Below are 16,541 nucleotides of genomic sequence, written 5' to 3'. Positions count from 1 at the left end.
TAAGGACTGCTCCATGTAAGAATCACACACAGGGTATACCTCCACTCGAGTTAGGGGGGTTTGAATGAAAATGGCCTCCACAGATTCGCATCTGAACACTTGGCCCCCAGTTGGTAGAACTGGGAAAGATTAGGACATATGGCCTTGTTGGAGGAGGTGTGTCTCTAAGGGGTACCTTTGAGGTTTCAAAAGCCCATGGCATTCCCTGTTAAGTTTTTTTTTTCCTCTCTCTGCCTACCTGCCTGTGGATTAAGATGTAAGCTCTCAGTTATTGCTCCAGCACTTATATGCCTGCATACCAATTCACACACACATACTCGAGTGTACTCAGCCCTAAATCTTTACAGTATGGGCAGCAGAGGGGGAGGGATTCTAAAATAAACAAACAAACTAGCCCAGAACCAAGGAATACAAATCTCTGAAAGCAGGACCCAATTATGAACACTTTTAAGTATTAGCAAGCCATAAAGTGTTTCAGAACTGAACCAAAAGAAAAAATAGAAAAGAAAAACTCTGATCTATGTATACCAATGGACTAAACTTTTAACCATCAATCTAACTTGTGTATGTAATAATAATAATAATAATAATGTACTTAGATGTCCACCCACACCTACCTTACTCAAAACAGAAATCCTCATTTCCCCCAATCTTGTCTCCCCGTATTTTATTTTATTGTATCATACCTATTCTATGGTATGGCATAGTATTACATCGTATAGTATCTTATTTTATTTGAAACAGGGTCTGACTATATAGTCCTAGCTGGAACTCACTATATAGACCAGACCAGACCAGGATGGACTGCAACTCACAGAGATCTGCTTGCCTCTGCCTTCCCAAAGCTGAGATTAAAGATTTAACCACCACGCCCAGTTTTTGTTTGTTTTTACCCTTTAGATCAGGCCTCTCTACGTAGCCCAGGCTGGCTTCAAACTTTGGATCTCCTGCCCACCTCTCCAGTACTAGGATAAGAGGTTTGTGCTGCTGTGCCCTGCCTGCTTCCCTTCCTACCCGGCCCTGACTGTTTCCGAGACAGTCTCACTCCACAGCCAAGGCTTGAATCAAACTCCAGATCCTCCTGCCTCAGACTCCTGGCATTACAGAAATTTGTTACTACACCATTTTCTTTACATTTTTTAAAAATTCCAGACAGGTGGTGGTGGTGCAAGCCTTTGAATCTTACACTCAGGAGACCTTGTCACAAAAAAAAAAAAAAAAAACTTTCCATGAAGGGCAGGGCATCAGACCTCGTGGAGGAAGACACAGTGGTTTTCAACCTGTGGGTCTTGATCCCTCATCAAATTACCTTTCACATGGGTCACCTAAGACCATCAGCAAACAGATATTTACATTACAATTCCTAATAGTAGCAAAATTACAGTTGGGAAGTAGCAACAAACAAACTAATTTTATGCTTGGGGGTCCCTACAACATGAGGAACTGTATTAAAGGGTCGCAGCATCAGGAAGGTTGAGAACCACAGAGCTGGAGTGACAGGTGGTTGTGAACCTCCTATCACGGATGCTGGGAACTGAACTAGAATCCTCCTCTCCAAGAGCACACATGCTCTTAACTGACTAGCCATCTCTCCAGTTCTATACATGCCCTATTTTCCTGACTTTCTTCATGTGTGTACATAGATGTGGAGAAGGGAACAGCTTTTGGGAGTCAGTTCCTTCCTTCCCCGTGGGTTCTGGGCACTGAACTCATCTCTTACATGGCAAGCATCTTTACACACTGGGTCATCTCACCAGCCCTCATTAAGCATCTTTAAAATAGCTGTTTTAAGCTGGGTTGTAAGAGTTTAGGCCTGTAATCCCATCGCTTGGAAGGCTGACACAGAGGATGAAGACTTTAAAACCAGCCCCAGCAACGTCACAAGACACTGTCTCAACCAAAAAAAAAAAAGGAGGGGGTGTTAAAAGCTCAGTGGTAAAGTAACCCTAAATTCAATCTCCAGTAGTATTGGGGGGAGGAGAAGTTAACTATTAGTAACAGATCAAAAATGCACTATTTCCCTCAAAAGAATGCAATCCCATCAGAGCAAGAACCATCCCGCCCCCACCCCTGCCTTCTTCACAGGACAATCAGAATAACAAGGCCTGAGTAAGCACACAGTAAAGGACAAGTACACTTCCAGGTCTAGGTTCTGGACGGACAACGTCATTCAAAGTCTGTTTGGATTCCAGGGGCATCTGGCTGTGAGAAGAGCCGCTGTTTCAACTCATTCAATCACAACATGTAACTCAACAGACACTGGGGACAGATCCAGTCATACACTAACAAACAGGTTCACATTTCAGTTTACCATCCACAAAGGAATTTCAGACTGTGTATGAAACTGGGTTTGTATATCTCTGTAACTGGGTTTTCTGTTTCAAAGGGTTACGTCAATTCTCAAAGTCAGTATGTACAACAAAAGCAGCTTTATCTGTCTCTAGCCGACTAGATTTGGAGACAAGAGTATGTGTAACTCCCAGAGGGAGAAAAGAAAAGATTTCTAGACCGCACAGGCACCACAACTAAGCTTGCAAGGCACTACAGTGAACCCACAAAGACTGCAGAAAACCCAGCTAAGTCAGAAAGCAGGGGCTGACCACACACATCAGCATAAAGAAGGCTAAACGGATTTGATGAGGGGGGCCAGACTGAAATCTAATTAAACACATTAGGAGAGACAATAGTCCCAGCCTAAGGTAAGAATGTTGGGGGGGGGGGGGGATCAGAGGACTAGGAATGAGCTCAGTGGTAACTTACCTAGCATGTCCCCAGAGCCACAAAGGATATATACACAGGATATAACTACACATTCCCATTACATATAACATGCAATTAATAGTCAATATATTTGATTCTATATGGAAAGGGCATATCGGGATGATTGATAATTATAGGACAAGATGACAACAATATATAATAAAAGTGATCTTTTTTAGTCAGTGGTGGTGGCTCACACCTTCAATCCCAGCACTTGAGAGGCAGAGGCAGGCGGATCTCTGAGTTCGAAGTCAACCTGGTCTACAGAGTGAGTTCTGGACAGCTGGTGCCACACAGAGAAACCCTGTCTCAGAAAACCAAAAACTAATTATTATAAATAAAGATAAAAATGATCTTTTTTGTTTTTGAGACAGGATTTTCTTTGTATAGTCCTGGCTGTCCTGGAACTCACTCTGTAGACCAGGCTGGCCTGAACTCAGAGATCTGGTTGCTTCTGCCTCCTGAGTGCTAGGATTAAAGGTATGCACCACTACTCCCCAGAAATAAAGGTGATATAAAACCAAATGATGGGTTGGGGATTTAGCTCAGTGGTAGAGTGCTTGCCTAGCAAGCACAAGGCCCTGGGTTGGAGCCTCAGCTCTGGTAAAACAAAACAGATGATGTTGCATGTGTCTAAGGCAGGGGGATTCAAACAGCTGTAGGTCTGCGTAGGCTACAGACTAACATCCTACCTCAGAAATCAAATAAATGTTTAAATGATCAGGGATGGCCAATAATTTGTTGTTAAAATAGCATATACATGTAGTGGGTAGCCATTCCAGCGTTGGCCTGGAAGTTCCAACCCACACTGAGGCTTCGGTAACAGTCATGCCTACAAGGCAGGGCCTAGAGAGGATGCTGAAGACCCGGGATCCAAATGAGAAGGATCTCTTGGTGCCCAGACCCTGGATGCTGGAGGTAGACCGAGCAGAGTTTCCAGAGAACACTGCCGGACTGTGCCATACCTTTGCCAGACCCTACAATCTACCTATCTCTTCATTTGTAAATTACGCCACAAAATAAACCTCCCTTTTAACTACGTGGAGTCGCCTTAATAATTTCACCAATACCCACAAAACTGTACAGCAAGGTGAGTACTGTACTGATGAGACAGCTTAGTCAGTAAAGTGCTTGTCATACAAGCATGAGGTCCTGAGTCTGGGTGCCTGGCACCCAGGTAAATGCCAGGAGCAGATTACATCTGTAACCATAGCTCTGGGAAGGCACAGGTGGATCCCTGGAGCTCACTGGCTCAAGTGGTAAGCTCCAGGCTGACAGAGAGAACCTGTCTCCAAAACTAAGGTGGAAAGCACCTGAGGAAGACATTTGTCGTGAACTCCTCGCCTCCACATGTGTACAAACACATACACACATTGGAATTCATACCCTCACACACACACACACACAAACTGTAGTGCAGCCATGGAGCAGGCAGGTATACAACAGTGACAAGAACCAGGACATTTACTAAGCTACACAACACTTCTGACCCCTCTTCTCTCTGTAACTTCCATCAGTCATCTGCTGGGTGATCACCAGTTGGTCCCAACAACTATTCTCCACCTGTAATCTGACATTCTGTGGTAGCCAGTAGTGTGTAAGCAGACACTTACCAAGTCCTTTAACTGCTGGGATGTATGAGGTAGAAATGGTAAAGCTAGGCATCACCAAGGTTCAACTCTTAGGACAGTGACACACATCTGTAATCCCAGCATTTAGGAGGCTGACACAGGACTAATTAAGTTTAAGGCCAAACTGGACTGCAGACAGAATTCCAAGCAGGCCTGGATTACAAGGTGAGTCTCTGTATCAAAAAACAAAACAAAAAGTTCTTGGCTGATACATATGAGACACACCTCTTGGGCAAGGTCACTATGTGCACTGCAGTTTTTCCAAAGAAAATGGGGGATGATAAAAATGCCTATCTTGCCAGGCATGGTGGTGCATACCTTTAATCCTAGCATTTGGGAGGCAAAGGCAGGTGGACCTCTAAATTCAAGGCCAGTGTGGTCTATAGAGTGAGTTGCAGGACAGCCAGGACTACATAGAAAAAGGGCAATCCTGATACTGGAAACATCTGTTACAGGAAAAGAAAGTTCCACAGCGGAAGTGAGTTGGGGTTCAGTAAAAAGCCACTCTCTTTTTGGAGTACATATGCAGAAGGAAGCAGCGGTGTAATCCAAGTTCTCCTGCTTGGTAGACTGTCGGGGTTTGTATGCCTTAGTAAGAGTGTTAACAGCTCAACTTCCTCATCAACCTGACTGGATTAGAATCACCTATAACACACACTTCTGGGTGTATCTGTGAGGAGGAAAGACCACACCTTTATGCATCTTTATGGGTTTTTTGTTTTGGTTTGGTTTGGTTTTTTTGTTTTTTTGAGACAGGGTTTCTCTGTGTAGCTTTGCGCCTTTCCTGGGGACTCACTTGGTAGTCCAGGCTGGCCTCGAACTCACAGAGATCCACCTGGCTCTGCCTCCCAAGTGCTGAGATTAAAGGCGTGCGCCACCACCACCTGGCTCATCTTTATATTTTTATCTCTATAATTTTTTGTAAAGTTATCACAAGTCCCTAGTTTCAATCTTTCATTCATTTCTTTTTTTTATTTTTTGCGATCTTGATGTATTTATTCCCACAAATTTGAAAATAATTAGATAAGGCCCTGTGTTCAGTCCCCAGTAACACACACACACACACACACACACACACACACACACACACACACAAAGCAAGAGAGAGAGAGAGAGAGAGAGAGAGAGAGAGAGAGAGAATGGAATCAGGTGTGGTGGTGCACACTTTTAATCCTAGCAATCAGGAGGCAGAGGCAGGCAGATCTCTTTAAATTCTAGGACAGCAAATCAAGTTCCAAACCGGGCAAGGCCACACTGTGAGACCGTATGAAGAAAGAGCATCAGGCAGGGGATACCTCCTTATAAACTCTGTCAGGGAGGCCCCAAAGACCTCTGAAAACAACACAGTCTACTGTCATTGCCCTTGGTTGCCCAACAGAACTAGATGTAAGACCCTATTGCTGAAGAAACGCTTTGGTTACAAGATACAAAGAAATCAAGCTGGAAAGGGCCTGAACCCTTCTTCCCTGCTGACTACCTTTCACAGTGCCAGAAGATGCTATGCAGGCTGCTGGAGAAGACATCAATGGCATCCCTTCACCAGCCCTGAACGCTACAATACCAACCTACCAGGTAAGATGTGCCCACTGGTACAATTGTGGTGTGAAGGTTATTCAACTGCTTTTGGATTTGAGGCCTGATCCACAAGAAGAAATTCACAACTGGTACTATAAAACTGTTTGCTGGGCGGTGGTGGCACACGCCTTTAATCCCAGCACTCAGGAGGCAGAGTCAGGCGGATCTCTGTGAGTTCGAGGCCAGCCTGGTCTCCAAAGCGAGTTCCAGTAAAGTCACAAAGATACACAGAGAAACCCTGTCTCGAAAAACCAAAAAAAAAAAAAAAAAAAAAAAAAAAACCTGTTCAAAAGCCCAGGGGTTGAGAGGTCACAGGTTCTAGGGAGGAACTGTTGTTTTGCTATACATGTTGTCAAACTGCTTTCTAAATATTTATGCTTATACATACATTTAATGCTGCCTTCTACCTTGGCCAGAGCTTTTCTCTGCTGTGGTCAGCAGTTAATACAGAGATTCATTGTTGGTCCAAGTGCTAAAAGTGTCTACTGAGTGAGTGCTCAGTCCTAAGAGAGACATCCACTCCACATCAAGGCTCAGGGAACACTGCAGAAGGGCAGAAAGAATGTAATAGCCAACAGGATAAGGAGAAGCGCTGTGAAATGCTGTCACTAGGACATGTATGGCCACTGCACACAGAACTCACTGCAGCTGTGATAACCTCCACGATATAAGTCAACACGGTCAGTTGGCATTCCAACCAGCAGCAGGAATCGGGCTCCAAGGTTATTCACAAAATGGGGGGGGCATGCTGGGGGCACCTGGGGAGAGTGGGAGGAAGGAGTCTGGGGTTTCTTGAAGGAATGTATTGTTTATTTGTATGAAACAAAGGATACATTTTTAAAATCAAAGAGGGCCAGGTGTGGTGGCACATGCCTTTAATCTCAGCACCAAGGAGGCCAAGCCAGGTGCATTTCTATGAGTTCCAGACCAGTCTGCAAGCTCCAGGCTAGCCAAAGTTACATAGTAAAACCCTGTCTTAAACGAAATTAAAGGGGGGGGGGTGGTGAGGGGATGGTGGTGGCACTTAGGAAGGCCTGAGTTTCAGGCCAAGGCTGAGCTACAGAGGAAAGTTCCAGGACAGCCAGGCCTACACAGAGAAGCCCTGTCTTGGGGTAGAGAGGGTGCTAAATACAGCCACTGCCCCAGATTATCATCTGTAATTTCACTGTTTTCAGTAAGCAAGTCGTTTAACATTGTACTTAGTCACATCAGCAAACTCTGCTCTGCCTTTCTCGGACTGGAGATTAAACCCCGGCCTCCCTCAGCCTTAGCTACAATTCTTCTTGTACTTTTTCTGAAACAGGTTCTCACCAACTTGCCCACAGGCAGGTTTTGAACTTTTGATTCTCCTGCCCCAGCTTCCAGAGTAGACCCAACTTTTGTACACTTTTTCCACAGTGACCTCTACTTTTCAAAGGAAAGTTACCAGACCAGCAGAAGGCTCAAGAGGTAAGGCACCTGCCCGTGAAAGCCTGGTGACCTGAGTTGATTCCCAGAACCCTTGTAAGGACAGGAGGAGAGAACCCACTCCACGAGGATGTCCTCTGACCCCCCACAAGCACAGCCCCCACATTATAATAATAAATATTTGCAAAAGAAAGGTACTGCCGGGCAGGGTTTTGCACACGTGTGATCCCATCGCCGAGGAAGCAGAGGAATGGTTAGACTCAGGCTGGCCTGGGCACCCTAGGGAGCTTCAACCAACGTGAAGTACATACACTCTTGTGTCAAAATAAAGAAAAAAATTTTAAAAAATAAATAAAAATACCACTTCTTCATAGGCACACATTAAATAAAATGCTCTGTCACAGGCTGAAAGCATTATTAAATATTTCATCTGCTTTTTCCCCAGTGTCTCTCATTTTAAACCTTCCACTTTACTACAGATTCTGATGAATGTGGACACCAGTTATTTAAATGCCAATGATCCCCCCTTCCCACAGAGGTGGGTCAGTTTCTTCTCTCTCCTCCAGGGCTGCATGAAACACACCCTGACCTTCCACTACCAGCAGTGTGCCCTTAGCTGCTTCATCATCAGGAAAGCCTATCATCTTCTGTGCCCAGTTTCATCTGCAATAAACCTGCAGCGTTCCAGAACTGCTGGGCCTTTTAGAAATAGCAAGTGAAGCTGGACATGGTGGCTTATGCCCACAATGCCAGCACAGGGAAGGAAGAGGATTGGGAGTTCAAGGACGGCCTAGGCTACAAATTGAAACCACGTTCCAAAAACAGGCAGGAACACACAGAGGCTTCCTTCTCTTTCCTCAGAAGATACCTGACTCTGTCTTGGGACTATATCAACAAGAAGACCATCACCAGATGTGGCTTCTTTACCTCAGACCAAAACTGTTGAATCATCCTTCACTCTTTCAACAGCAACAGCATTCCCAGACACTTGTCAAAAAATATAGCCTTGGGTCCACATCCAGGCCTGTTCTTTAGCACAGTCATGGAATATTCCCTTGCAAGTTAGCTGCTTGTGGGGATAGCTGGCTTCCTGCTGAGGAACCCCACACTGATACCATCTGCTCTCAAGACTCATTTCTAGGGTGTCTCCAACTTCAATTTGCTTCTGCCCTGCCCTGCCTTGGGACTCTGCCAGCAAAAAGACCATCACCAGATATGATTTCTCAAGCCTGAACCAGAACTGTGAGCCAAAATAAATCTCTTATTTAAAATGAAAAAGTATTAATAACAACAACAATAATGAATAGTATGTATAAAATATCTAGCAGTGTCTGGTGTATATATAGTGCATAACCTATAAGTGGTAAGTGTTTTCATTATTCTACCACTGCTAAGAATATAAAAGCGCCGGGCGGTGGTGGCGCACGCCTTTAATCCCAGCACTCGGGAGGCAGAGGCAGGTGGATCTCTGTGAGTTCGAGGCCAGCCTGGACTACCAAGTGAGTTCCAGGAAAGGCTCAAAGCTACACAGAGAAACCCTGTCTCGAAAAACCAAAAAAAAAAAAGAATACAAAAGCATCAAGATAAAAATTTCATTTGGGGGTTAGGGATTTAGTTCAGTGGTAGAACCCTTGGGTTAGTTCCCAGTATCAATAGCCATTCTTAAAACCAGGTGTGGTAGCACACAACTGTAAGCCCAGCACTCTGAAGGTGAAGGCAGGAAGATCAGAAGTTCAAGGGCATTCTGCATTTTCATTCATACTGCAAATCTGAGGTCAGCTTAGACTATAGGAAACTCTCTTCAAATATTTTTTTTAAGAGTAAAGTTTTCTTTTTTTTAAGATTTATTTATTTATTATATATACACAAGAGGGCATCAGATCTCATTACAGATGGTTGTGAGCCACCATGTGGTTGCTGGGAATTGAACTCAGGACCTCTAGAAGAGCAAGCAATCGGTGCTCTTAACCTCTGAGCCATCTCTCCAGCCCCCTCTCTTCAAATATTTTAAGTTGTTGCTGCTGTTGTTTGTGGGGACACAGTGCAGGGGACTGAACCCAAGGCTTTCCACATGGTAAGACCCTACCACTGAGCTACATGCCCAGCTCTTAGAAATATTCTACTGTATATTCATGTTATTTCTCCTTTTTTGTATTATAAGGTAAACCACTGTATTCTGTCTGAATCAACACATGTAGCACCAAGATTTCACAAGATTCTCACTTCAACTCAACCCCTAAATGAACAACATTCAAAGGGTGTGGTTTTGAAAACAATGGGTGAGGCAACTAGAGATAAACCATCCCTCTGTAAATGGACAAGTTTAAGTGAATTCTATTGCACCCTTGCTTATTTATTATTTCCAAAATCTGTGGGTTTGTCAATGGTACAGAAAACCTGGCTTGAGATTCTGTCAAAATTCTGTTACTATTGGGCAAGGGGAAAGAACAATATCAAAATAATACTTTATGAAAAAAATTGTTTTTAAAGTCATTTAAAAATTTTTTAAATTCCATTACCATCCCAATGCTGATTTTAAAATGTGTTGGAGTCATGTCTACAGTTTAGGCCCCGGAGTTAGACCACCTGTGTATTATGATCCCAGTTTACCTATATGTTGTCTGTCTGTCTTTCTTTTTGTTTTTTGAGATAGGGTTTATCTGTGTAGCCCTGAAACTCACTCTGTAAACCAAAGTGGCCTCAAACTCAAGAGGTCCACTTGCCTCTGCCTCCCTAGTCCTGAGATTAAAGGAGTATGCCACCACCACCACCACTCAGTTCCTTATCTTTTGGGGGGTAATTTATTTTTCTTATGTGGTGTTTTGCCTCCATGTATGTCTGTGTGAGAGAGCTGAATCCTCTGGAACTAGAGTTATAGATAGTTGTGAGCTGCCATGAAGGTTCTGGGAAGTGAACTTGGGTCCTCTGGAAGAGCAGCCAGTGCACCGCTGAGCCATCTCTATAGTCCCCTCCAGTTAACTTCATTTGTTTGTTTGTTTTTCCAGACAGGGTTTCTCTGTGTAGCCCTACCTGTCCTGGAACTAAAACTGTAGACTAGGATAGCCTCAAACTCACAGAGATCTGCCTGCCTCTGCCTCCCAAATGCTGGGATCCAAGACCTATGCCATCACTGCCCAGCTGGTTAATTTCTTTAAAGATGACTTTTGTTTTTGTTTTTTAGATAGTCTGACTATGTAGCACTGGCTAGCCTCTAACTTACTGTGTAGACAAGGCTTGCCTCTGCATCCCAAGTGCCAAGATAAACACGTGCTACAGCCTAAGATTTCTTATTTATGAGTGTGTGTGTGTGTGTGTGTGTGTAATGTGTGCAAGTGCCTAATGAGACAAAAAACAAAAACAGTGTAGTAACTCCTGGAACTGGATTTAATAGGATTCATCCCTTGTCCTGGCTAGTTTCATGTCATTTTGACACCAGATAGTCATTTGGGAAGAAGGAACCTCAATTGAGAAAATGTCCCCACCGAACCAGCCCTGGTGCATTTTCTTGATGGATATGATTGATATGGAGCACTCTGCATCAGTTCTTACCTCTGATCTGCTGGAGTTCCTGCCCTGCCTTCTTTTGATGGACTGTCAAGTGGAGGTGTAAACAAAATAAACCCTTTCTTCTCCAAGTTGCTCATGTGTTTTGTCAAGGCACTAGAAACCTGCATTAGATACTCAATGCAGGTGCCTGGAACCCAACGGGTCCTCTATAAAACCAACAAGTGGCTGGGGGCGGTGGTGGTGCATGCTTGTAATCCCAGCACTCGGGAAGCAGGCAGGTGGATCTCTGTGAGTTTGAGGCCAGCCTAGTCTACAAAGTGAGTTCCAGGACAGCCTCCAAAAGCTACAGAGAAGAAACCCTGTCTCAAAAAACCAAAAACAAACAAAGCAAAAAACCAACAAGTGCTCTTAACTGCTGAATCATCTCTCCAGCTCCTAGAACCCCATCTTAGTATCTTTATTTTTCTTTAGATATACTTATTTTATGGAAATGTTTTGCCTGCATGTGTGTATGTGTATCACATGTATGCCTGGTGCCTATGGAGTTTCAGAAGAGGGCTCTGGATCCCCTGGAACAGGAGTTAGATGGTTTGAGCCACCATGTAGGTGATGGGACCTGATGCTAGATCCTCTGAAGAGCAGCCAGTGCTTTTCTTAACCACTGAGGCATCTCTCCAGTCCCAGTATCATTTTTAAAGACCCACCGACTCCAGTCCTATATTTAAGATGTAGTTTCCCTACCCCTAAGCAGCACAGATTCCTAGGAAGCCATATCTGAATATGCCCAACACTGTTACCGAACAACTATCAGTAACAATGTTTTTCCTTCAGCCCCGAGGGGAGCAAGTTATCAGCACATTCCAGATCACTCATACCAACTGCTCTAAATCGTACTCCTGAAAAAAATAAAGTTCAAAGGCAAACTGAACTAAACCTGTTTCCTTTTACCCTTTCCATATTTCCTAACTGCAGAAGGTCAGAACAAACATTAACTATCAAACAGTTCTGTTAAAGTTAAAAATCATGCTAAATTCCTATTTTAACAAAATGTTTCTGACCAAACTAAAAAGACATTGGAATATTTATGTATGTTAAGTAACCATATCTTATGTAAGAGTTAGTTATTAATGTGCTGTTGGTAAGTTTCATTTTTGTTGAGAAAAAGTATCACATAGGCCAGGCTGGCCTCAAACTCAATAGAAAGCTAAGGTTGACCTGATCTTCTTGCCTTCACCTCCCAAGGGTTTGGATTACAAATGTGTGCTGCCACACCCAGTTTATATGATGCCAAAAAGTGACCCCCCCCCTTTTTTTTTTTTTATGTATGCTAGACAAGCATTCTAGCAGCTAAGGTACAATTCCAGCCCTGGTGGCTTGTTTTTGTTGGCCTTAGTGAGTTTTAGCAACTGGTAACAGTAAGGAACAACCCAAATGCCCAAACTGTAGTTTCGAAACACCGGCTAAGTGTTCTCTGCTGCACAGGATCCAAAAATGGATTTTAGGTTGGAATATGTGCCCATGTGTTATATGTCAGAAGCAGGACCACAGTCTAAACAACACACTTATAAACACAGCCTGCATGTAACTGTGTATTTTTTTCTTTTCAGTGCTAGGGATCAAACCCAGGATTTCATACGTGCTCCACCAGTACTCTCCTAGTGAATTAACCATCCAGCCCTACACAGTATTTTAAGTAATTTTGTGCATGAAATAAAGTTTGTGTATCACAGCTAAAGGGGCTGAAAGGGTCTTTTTGTCTTGGAGATGTTTAGTGGACTTGTGTTACAGGCCTGCATTTGTGACAACCCATCTCATCGGGGTCACAATGAAACTCCAAAATCCAAGGATAGAGAGTTGTTCAGTGGTTAAAAGAACTTTGCTGGGGTTGGGGACTTAGCTCAGTGGTAGAGTGCTTGCCTAGCAAGTGCAAGACCCTGGGTTCGGTCCTCAGCTCCGAATTAAAAAAAAAAAAAAAAGAACTCTGCTCTTACAGAAAACTGAGGTTCAGTTCCCAGCATCCACATGTCGGCTCACAACCACCTGCAACTCCAGTTCCTAGAGATCTGACACCGTCTTCTGGTATGTTCCAGCACTAGACACATATGTGCTATATACATGCAAGCAAAACATTTATATACATAAAATAAATAAGCCTTAAAAACCCCAAAATCCATGTTGTTTTGGACTTTGGAGCTCTTAGAATTTCAGATTTTTAATTAGGGATACAAAGCTCCTATTTTTCATTAAAACAGCATTTTACAGTCCCAATACTGAAATTTTTAACATTTAAAATCATACAACAATTAGATGCTATTAGAAAACAATTTCAAGGCAGGAATGTAACTCAGTTGGTAAAGTAGTTGCCTAATACACAATGTCTTGGGTTTGGTCACCCCCCCCCCCCCCACACACCACTGTAATCCCAGCACTCCCAGGGGCATAGGCAGCAATTGGGTTCTGTTCCCCCTAGACAGACAGACACACACACACACACACACACACACACACACACACACCACTGAATTCCCAGAAAAATAGCTCAGCAATTAAGAGCACTTGTTAATTTCTAACAAAAACTCCAAGTACTTTGATTTCCTTGGGTTGGATATGGCTCAGTGGTTTGAACACAGAAAATCTGAGTTCAAGTCCCAATACCCACATGCCAGTTCTCAACCTTCTGCAACTCCAGTTTCAAAGGGATCTGACAACCTTTCTGGCTTCCAATGGTACCAGGCATGCAAGTGGTCCACAGACGTAGAGGTAAAACACTCATAAAGGAGCTGGGGATTTAGCTCAGTGGTAGAGCGCTTGCCTAACAAGTGCAAGACCCTGGGTTCAGTCCTCAGCTTGGGGGGAAAAAGAGAAAAAAAAAAAAAAACTCATAAAATAAAAAGTTTAAATGTTTTGAAAAGTTTAAGGCTAGCCTTTGCTCATCGAAAATTCAAGACCACCTTAAACTATCACCAAAACATAAAATAAAATAATAAAAGGCATCAGCAGAACAGAACTCAGGAGGCAGAGGCAGGAGGATATCTGTGAGTTCAAGACCAATCTAGTCTAAACAGTGAGTTCCAGGACAGCCAGGGCTTTGTAAAGAGACCTGGTCTCAAAAAAAAAAAAAAAAAAAAGAGGCAGTTTCCGATATAATCACTTCTGTGTATGTAGTTTTACTCAACATTAATGTGCATGCACAGGACAAACTTAAATCCTTATTTAGAATCCCTAGATCTTTCTAGATGTTTAGAAGTACACAATGTATATTAAAAGTAGAGTAACACATTTTGTAGATATCCAGCTATTAACTGTTGAAACTGGGTGAGGATATAATGGCTTGTTCATTGCTACAATGAGTGTGTGGCTATGTAAGAGCACACCACGGCAGAGGAAGGCAAAAGGGCCATCACTACAAACTAAGCCTCACGTAGTAAAAATACCTGGGAACCGTCTTAGTTAGAGTTTCTAGCGCTATAATAAAAACACCAAATCAAAGTGGGGAGGAAAGGGTTTATTTCAGCGTGCAGTCCATTATCCAGGGAATTAGGGCAGGAGTCAGGGCAGGAACCTGGAGTTGATCGCTGCAGAGGCCTTGGAGGGGCGCCGCTTACTGGGTCGCTCCAAGGGCTTGCTCAGCCTACTTTCTTGTAGCACCCAGACCACCTGCCCAGTAGTGGCACCGCCCCCACTGTGAGTTCCCACACAACCATCAATCAGGAGAAGGCACTACAGGCCACACACTGGCCAATCTCCATCTAACTCTAGCCTGTGTCAAGTTGACATTAAAACCTAGCCAGTACAGCGTCTTTTGAAGCATTTCCATGTTTAATGTCCTGATTCACTATGATTATATGAAAGGTACAGGTTTTTGTGTGGTAAGCCAACAACACTAAACCACAGTCTCAGATAATACCAGGAGTTAAGTGAAAATCCAAGAGTTTGCATAAAACAGATCTTAGAAAGGAAGATATTTGGAGACTGTTTAGAATTTTGATTCATTTCATTTACAGAATCTCACTAACCTACACACATTAGTAAAGTAACAAATCACACCACCTGCACCACTGTAAACCACATCTAAAACCTGGAAAGCCCTTTGAATGTCAAAAACCATTCACTTCCTCAAAAAACAACTTTACTAGCAGGGTGTGGCACCAATTCACACCGTAAACCTAGAACTAAGGGGGCAGAGGGTGAACTTTCAGTTCCAGACCATGCTGGGCTACAGAGTAAGATAGGAGCCTGTCTTGTGGGGGAACCATGCACGACACATACACACAACTTTACCCATAAAGTAGTGCATCAAAATTCTAGAATTAAAACGTGATTTACTCACCACTGGCTGCAATTTATACATTAAAGACCGCAATTTTTAGAATCCCATCCTTACAAAATTCACTCCCGATCTGAAATGTCCTTCTCTTCCCAGAGCCTGTTGAATCTACTCGGAACTCCAGGCTTGTTTTCGGGCGTTTTACAAAGGAGACAGCCGATCTGTCAGCATTCTAGTTCCTATTTGGATTAAGATTTCAATCCACTTCTGACAAACGCAGAAATCCCTCTGCAATAACTGAGCAGTAATGCATACAGCTATTAGCCCTGTTCTTGGTCTTCGGGAATTAGCAGTTTCAGGCCGAAAATCGTATGGTCAAAAACCAACAGCAGTTTCAGGTGAACCGAAATATTTATTTCAAGATGGGTGTGCATAAACCAAACACAAATCACCCTACGAAATACCTTGAACCAGGAACTGAATTACAAAAGACGAAAAGTGTTTTAAGGAGAGGTCTAAACGAAAAGGCAAAGAGGAAAGGCAAGCCCCATCCATCTCCAGGAAGTTCCACGACCACCTCATTACTATCTATCATCCGTGGACAGAGCTGGCTTTTTCTCTTTGGGCTGACGGTGTCATTTTTAAAGAGAGCCAACAAACAGGACCCAGATGCGCCTTGCCACAATCTCTGCAGCGAGCAGCGCACGGGGCCAGCACTAGCACAATGCTGACACGGGAGGACCCCTGCAGGCCCACCAGTCAGCTCAGAACCGAGCGGCCACTTCCACAGAAGCCCAGGTCCGCCTGGGGACCAGCCTGGGAAGCGACGACGCACTGTCCTCGCCCCCGCACTCGGCGGCAAGCGCAGAGACCCCGGGCGCCCCGCGCCGCAGCGACCTCGCCGCGCCCTCCTCAGCGCAATCCAGGCGCCCCCGAGGGCCCCCGGCTCTGCCATGCCCGGCCCGCCCAGCACCGCCGCCCCGGCCCTACGCCCGCTGCGGGCCCGGAGACCTCGCCGCGCTCGCGGGCCTCACCTCCGCGGAGAATCGGGCGCAGCGCGCAGCTTCCCGGGTCCGAGTGCGGCCCGCGCCTCGCCTGCGGCTCGCGCTGGGCTCCGCCCCCTGGCCGCCGCGCACCCCGGCCGCCTGCCTGCCGCAGCCCTCGGCCTCTCCCGCCCTCCGCCCTCAGCCTTCGGCTCGCCCCCGCCGCCCAGCTGGGTGCGGCCTGCGGCGCTGCAGTCAAACAACGCGCAGCGCCATTGGCCTGGACGCCCCGCCGCCGTCCAGCATTACTTGCTGTTATTGGTCAATCTTGAGCAAGGGGTTGGGCCGGGGAAGGGCGGGGCCGGGGAGGTGGAGACAGGGTTGGTGTCTGTGGCCTCCGGGTGAAGGCCG

The 16,541-nt window shown here is 44.8% G+C and overlaps 1 protein-coding gene across 17 annotated transcripts in view; it reads right to left on the bottom strand.

Moving 5' to 3' along the window:
* The window catches only part of Add1 (adducin 1), a 59,918-nt gene extending 43,588 nt beyond the window's left edge, over positions 1-16,330 (bottom strand). For 6 of the 17 annotated variants that reach the window (XM_036200304.1, XM_036200306.1, XM_036200311.1 and 3 more), the window contains exon 1: positions 16,182-16,330. The gene's annotated coding sequence lies outside the window, so the exon portion shown is untranslated. The remainder of the gene's footprint in view (positions 1-16,181) is intronic. The other 11 variants (XM_036200300.1, XM_036200310.1, XM_036200308.1 and 8 more) reach the window with 3 other exon arrangements.
* Between the last annotated feature and the right edge of the window lie 211 nt (positions 16,331-16,541).

This window comes from Onychomys torridus, chromosome 10 (genome assembly GCF_903995425.1).
Source record: "Onychomys torridus chromosome 10, mOncTor1.1, whole genome shotgun sequence".
Taxonomy (NCBI): domain Eukaryota; kingdom Metazoa; phylum Chordata; class Mammalia; order Rodentia; family Cricetidae; genus Onychomys; species Onychomys torridus.
This window is presented reverse-complemented; position numbering and strand designations above follow the sequence as displayed.